Genomic DNA, 7,332 nt, shown 5'->3' with positions numbered 1-7,332 from the left:
CTGAGATAAGCATCAGGGTGGCAAAAGCCAAAGGTTAGGTGCACTATCGTAGGGAATATTGAGTAGAAGAAAGTCTAGGAAAAGCGCTCAAGGAGAGAGCTCACATTCCAAAGGGGAGGAGCAGACAGACAGGAGTGACACAGATGGGGTAGAAATTAGCATAAACAGATTCTTGGGAGCCCATTTAAAGTTTTCGAGAGAGGTGAAGAGTCTGATAGGGAGAGCTAGAGAATTCCAGAGGTAGGGAGCACAACAGCCAAAATCTTGGAGGCAGCATTGGGAGGAAGTAACGAGGTGGAGTGAAGAGGGCGGGAAGGGAGTATAAAGCTTGAGGGGCCCTTTTACTATTGGGATCTACTGACCAGGAGTGCATTGCAATATGTGATCCTATGGTCTGGAGGGATCACATGTATCTGTATGTAGGATTCCCTCCTACATACATTCATGGTTATCTAATATTTGCGTCTAGTCCCCGAATCGTGTGTTTCTGCGGAATTGGCCGCAAACATACAATAGTAAATGGGCTCCTGAAAGAGAGGAGATGTGAATATAGTGCGTTTGGAGAGTAAGATGAGCGGGGCAGCAACACTGTGGATAGTTTGGAGATTACAGTAGGCCAATCTGGAGATGACCAGTGAGTGGATGAGGGTCTTGGTGGCATCATGAGTGAGAAAGGGTCTGATCCTGGAAAGATGTCTGAGATAGAAACAGTGGGACTCAGAGTTGCTTAATGTGTTATTGAAACACTCTACTCCCCACCACACCATAGTCCCCCACATCAGGGCCATAGTTAAGGTGGTGCCTTGCAAACAGCATGAGAAGAGCCTGCTTGCAGGCATAGACGTATATGTAGTAAGCTTTGGAGAGTAATGAAGCAGAGAGGGATAAAGTACCCACCAATCAGCTCCCAGCTGCCATGTTACAGGCTGTGTTTGAATAAGGACAGTTTGGTAGTTCCCCCCCTCTCCACTTTATCACTCTCCAAGGCTTAGTTCATCGTCACCATCATAACAAATCTTGCCATCCCTTGATCCCTATGTCAGTGTTTGGATTGAGAGGATCTCTACACCACCCAACGGCTATTGCCACCATTCAATAAGAATTAGTAAGTTGTACCAGGTTGTCTCCAGACTTGGCCAACATAAGATCCTGAAATAATTGCCATTTGTCTATACAGAACAAGAACCCAAGGAAGACATCTGACACATTATATTATACTGCAGCCTTTAAGTGTTCTGATTTTGATCATTGATCATTATTGGGAAGCCCAGTGTGCACCTCATTTCCATGCTTTGGTTTCTGTAACATTTACTCTGTAAGATTTTATTGTCCATTGCTTTAATTAGCTGCAGCAAATATTCTGGCGGGGGGGGATCAAGCATTACAGAGAGTTAAAGTGGTGAAAGATAAAGTACCAACCAATCAGCTTCTGTTATTTTACAGGCTGCATTTGATACATTACAGAATTTGATTGGCTGGTGCTTATCCCTGCTTTAGGGGGGTACTCAATTCCCCGCCGCTATTCCCGATGGGGGAACTAGCATCGGGGGCCTATTCAATGCTGTCTTTCCCAACAGCATTCAACAGGGATCTCGGCAGAGCCGACCCGATCTGCCTAGAACGGCTGTGGATTGTCGAGCTCCCGGCCATAGCTCTCTGATCCACGGCCATATCTCGCAGCCACGCCCCCTTGTCGGCGATCGGCGGACAGGACATTGAATCCCGTCTGCCGATTCTGAAGGTGCCCATACATGTTACAATTATTGTATACAATATCACATCTCATCGCATCTCGGTTTTGCGATGAGATCTAGTACAAAAAGTATGTGCAGCACATACTTCTTGTACTAGATCTCATCTAATTGCAAAACCGAGATGCGATGAGATGCGATATTGTATACAATAATTGTACTGTGTATGGGCACCTTAAGTTGAGCCGGCCTAGAACAGGACAGGGTCACGGCTGTCGGGGCAGCCCGCAGTCGTGACCCGGGATTGAATATTCCCCTAAATGTTCTCCAAGGGTTGATCCATCTTCCCCCACATATAATTTTATTACCATGCATTATTTCTTAGATTGCTGTGTAATCAGTATTCTAAGTATCCTCACCTGTTAATGGAGGTTATTCAGCTTTCACACATACCCAGGTTTGTTGGAACTGGGTGATGCCAGCAGCAACCACAGAGAAGCCATGTAGAAGAATTGACCTGAGATAATGAAAGGCGATGCCACAGGGGGGGGGGGGGGGTACACAGGGAAACCGGTCAGAGTAATATTGTACACAGGGAAACTGGTCAGAGTAATATTGCATTACCCCCTTGGATACCTTTCCAGGATCCAAATTGATTCAGCATTTGCTACTTATACGGCTTAAAGGGAGACCAAGTAAGTCACAGCCACTGCCGTTTCACTATTGTCTCCACTTACGGAACACAGCCAGCCCCAAAGGCCTAACAAGTGAGGAGTTCTAACCCAGGAGAGGTAACACCTCCCCCCCCTAGCCGGCCTGAATGCTCAAAAGTTATACTGCATATAAGCGTCTGTGTTACAGTATTGATCTGGACAAATTTGCTTATATGGTCATCTAGACCAGCGGTTCTCAAACTGTGGGTCCTGACCCCAAAGTGGGTCCCAACCACCTCAGCATGGGGTCACAACTCCATGTTTCTGGCCATCAGACTAATGTGTTTGTTGAGGGCGGACAGGGGATAACTCCTTAAATAAAAACCCTCTGCTTCCCTCTTCTATCCCCCTGTCGCCCTTTTCCATCTCCTCATTAACCACTGCCTCCCTGTCACAATAGCGGTCACTTCATTTCACTGACCACACATTTGTAGCGGCCATTCTGTGGTAACTTAAGGGGTCCTGTAATAATATTTATTGTCTGACGGGGTCCTGGAGCAAATAGTTTGAGAACCCCTGATCTAGACCGAAGATTACTACCTTAAAGGGGAAGTGTCCATTTGCCGACTTGGTAAATGTATGATGCATTGATGCTAATGAATTTTTGAATATTTTTAAAAGATCCACCTCTATTTTTTTATACATTTGTGTTTTTTTATGGGTGTACAAGTCTAGAATATATTAGTGCAGATATTGTATTGAACATTTTATATTCTCTATTAAGAGCAATGGTGGGAACCAAGAAAGTGGTCTAACGGGGCATGCCCACCGGGCGATTTTAGCCCTATTTCTAAGCAATCTGACTAGATTGCTTCAAAATTAAGCATGGATCGCTCCATATGTGTACCTCCTTGCGTTGCTATCACCTTACTAGAACTTGACTGCATGCAGTATAAATCTAGTCAAATCGCCAGCAGAGAACTCTGGTCCGCAAAGATTGCTCAGCACACATCGCTGATGCATGGCATGTGCATCAGCGACCGGTGCTGAGCAGGGCTGGATTAAGCCTTCGGAGGGCCCCTCCCACTTGTTATTACTGAGTAAAAGCAGTATAAACTTGGTCAATGGGTAACTGCAGGGGGGGGGGGGTTAATATAAATATATATATAGATATATATATATCTATATATATAAAATACCACATGAAAAGCCTGTGTTTGTCTGTCTGTACCTTACTCTGGCGGAGCCCTGACAGGCTTAGCGCTGCCTCTGATTAAAAATCCTCCCATGACAAGCCGCTGCTGATGTACTCCATGGGCCTGAGAAGCATATGATGAGCTCCACCAAGCAGAGCTCAGCACAAGCCTCTCAGCCTCTGACCTCTTGTACAAAGTCTCATGGGATTTAGTCAACTCCCAGTAATGCATTGCACACTTGTGCAGTCAGTGTATCTTGGCACCCGATGCTCAGCACCATTAATCATTGTCACATTGGCAGATAGGTGACGCTGCAGCACTACCCCACTCCCATGCACAAAACCTTTAGCTAAAAATAAAATAAAAAATATATTTGATACTTGTGTATTATAGCGGGGCCCACGATGTTTTTATCGCATCGCATGCCATACAACCAATGGCATGCGATGCGACGCGATTTTACACCAGTATTCGATAAAAAATTGTACAAGTACCCTAATGGGTGATTTTAAGCACCCTAATGGGTGCTTACAATGTAAAATGCACCCCCACGGCACCCCCCACTATAAACGTGAACCCGAAGTGTGGCGAGAGCAGCGAGCCCGCGAGGGGCGGCGGTACGCGTCCTACGACCTTTTCATACCCCCACTATCCATGTCGGCGTGGAGTTGATTTTATATAGTGTGGCGAGCGCCGCAAGCCACCGAGCCCGAAGCGTGGCGAGCGCAGCGAGCCCCACGAGGGGACGCATATACCTGTGAAGTTATGCACGTCCCCTCGCGGGGCTCGGTGGCTCGCTGCGCTCGCCACACTTTATAAAATCAACTCCACGCCAACGTGGATAGTGGGGGTATGAAAAGGTCGTAGGGCGCGTACCGCCGCACCTCGCGGGCTCGCTGCGCTCGCCACGCTTCGGGTTCATGTTTATAGTGGGGGGTGGCGTGGCGGTGCATTTAACATTGTAAGCACCCATTAGGGTGCTTATACAATTTATAATCGCATCCCATCGCATTGTATGGCATTGTATGCCATATACAATGTCATACAATTTTAAAATTGTATGTCATTGTACAACATCGCGCGATATCGCATCGCATACCATCGTATGCCTTATGGTATGCGATGCGATGGGCGCCGCTATAATACACAAGTACCATATTTTTTTTTTAAAAATACATGCCAACCACGGGGCCCCTAGATAGACCCCCTGGTTAGACCCCCTGGTTAGACCCCCTGAACTCCCCTTAATCCAGCCCTGGTGCTGAGCAATGTGTTCTAAACTACATCACTCAGCACAGAGGCTTCATCGCTCCATGTTTGCAGGGCTTAACAGGGTGCAGAAGCCAATAAAGATGAGATACCAAGTCCACCCTTTAAACACTCTAGATCTACCCATTATTTTGAGCACCACAGGGAGTGCCAGGTGACTAGTTGGCTGAGCTGAGAGAATGGTACAGGAGGTTGCATCGTATGTTCTCTTTTATAGTTTAGATGCCATCCTTCTGATCCCTTAGACGACCGTACACACTGAGCTATTTCTAGTTCAGTATGTACTGAGGTCACATGGGGTCAACTTGGGTTCCCACGGCTCTGTGGAGTGTTCGCAAAGAGGGAAAGGCTCTGTTTAGCTATTGGTACTGGTAACTACCGTAGAACAATCAGGAACATGATATCTATATTTGGATAACAGAAGATTCTTCACTTAGGGTAATATTTTAATATAGCACTGAAATATTCGGTCATTTTAACTATTTTCTTACTGCGTGCTCTACCGATTGAAGCGCTATTTACAGTAATTGGAAAAATATCAGTTGCAAAAGTTTTTTGCCCAAAATTGTAAATTTTTTATGTAGAACATCCTGTACCGGAAAAAAAATATATTGGTTAACAGTAATGATGTTTATTTTTGTCCCAAAGACCTACTTTCATATTTTAAAAATGCTTTGTCCTTTTTTTTTCTTAAAAAAAAAATTATAGAAAGTAAATTTTTATTAAATACAAATGAAACAGGAAAAAAGTGAAAATAAAGTAGAAAAATGTGATTTTGTTATAAGAAAGAACACTTCTTAAAAAAATATATATTTATTTATTTTATATACTTTAAATGCTGCAATTAAAATTGAAATCTAATGAAAAATATTATCTTGAAATAATTTGGAGCCATTTTTTTACCCAATAATGACATGCAGTTATTGGACCAATTAAGCTAACTGAAAAATGCCAATTGCCTAATTAGCTAAAGGGTTCTCAATAAAGTCTCCACATTCCTACCTTAAAGCTATAAAAAAAAAATCTATGCTTAACAATGTTGCAAACAAGTAGTGAGAATTTAAGGTAATTGTACAATAGGTATGTTTTATTATGTCGACATGAAAAAGGTCAACATGAGTTTTTCGGGATACGGTCATTTGGTCTACAACAACTAGGTCGACAAGCATTGGATAGACAACACTAGGTTGACAAGCAGGAAGGTTGACATGGGTCTAGGTCGACATGGGTTTCGGTCGACAGGTCATTGGGTAAACAAGCATTAGGTCGACATGGACAAGGTTGACAGTCAAAAGGTCAACATGGGGTTTTTCAGTTTTTTGAGTCGACATGTGCCGACATCCGGTATTTCATGCCCTACCATCCACTAGGGTGTGGTGAGAGAATAAAATAGTGTGCCGAGCGTAGCGAGGCACCGTTCCCGAAGCATGGCGAGGGGATGCGGTGCACTTTAAAATGTGTCCATGTTGACAGTGTCGACATTCGTGTAAAAAAAAACAGTGAAAATTCCCATGTTGAACTTTTGACTATCGACCTTGCCCATGTCAACCTAATGCTTGCATCGATCTAATGACCCTATCGACCTGTCCCATGTCGACCTTGTCCCATTTCGACCTTGCTGCATGTCAACCTAGTGGTGTCGACCCAATGCTTGTCGACCTAGTTGTTGTACACCCGGTTTTTCCATGTTTTTTGTTTTGTTTGTGGTTTTTCATACTTTAGTAGCAAAGTGGGCATAGAGCGTCACACCTCAGTCGACATAGACACCGAAAAAAATGGGAAAAATTCATGTCGACCTTTTCCATGTCGACCTTATATATATATATATATATAGATAGATAGGAAGGATATTATAAAACCATGCACTTAGTATAGTCCTTAGCCACCAGTAGACAGGAAATCCTTTCACGGGATCCAAGCACCAAAAACCAGGATCGGAGTCAGCGGTGTAGCTTTGTTTGGGGCGACCCCCCGCCGTTAATGGGGGGGGCGCCCCCCCCTCCTCGCCCGCCTGACCATCAGTCCGTCCGGGGTGCCCCCTCCCCCCATTGCCGCATGCTTACCTGTCCGCGCGTCCTGGCTCCCCTCCTGGCTTCAATAAATTCTATGCAGACGGACCACGATAAAATGGCCGCCCCCATACCGCAGACAGTTTCAGAGAACAGTCTGCTTTATGGGGCGGCCATTTTATCGTGGTCCGTCTCCATAGCATTGATTGAAGCCAGGAGGGGAGCCGGGACGCGCGGACAGGTAAGCATGCGGGGGATGGGGGGGCGGGGGGATTACTATAGCACCGCAGCCCCCCCCGGCGCCCCCATATGCACAGCGCCCCCCCCGCGACCGCGGGGGCTGCGGTGCTATAGTTACGCCACTGATCGGAGTGCAGCACTTTTTCTCAATCGGAAACCTCTCAAACCCACAGAGGGAGAAGTCCTGGAAATGGCCCCGCCCCCCTGCCTGACGAGCTGGCTGCCCTCTCCCGGAGAGGGCAGCTCAAAAGTCGGCAACTATGATCTAGAAGGA

The sequence above is a fragment of the Crinia signifera genome, chromosome 7 (assembly GCF_055691185.1).
Source record: "Crinia signifera chromosome 7, ASM5569118v1, whole genome shotgun sequence".
NCBI classification, from domain to species: domain Eukaryota; kingdom Metazoa; phylum Chordata; class Amphibia; order Anura; family Myobatrachidae; genus Crinia; species Crinia signifera.
Note: the sequence above shows the minus strand (reverse complement) of the source record.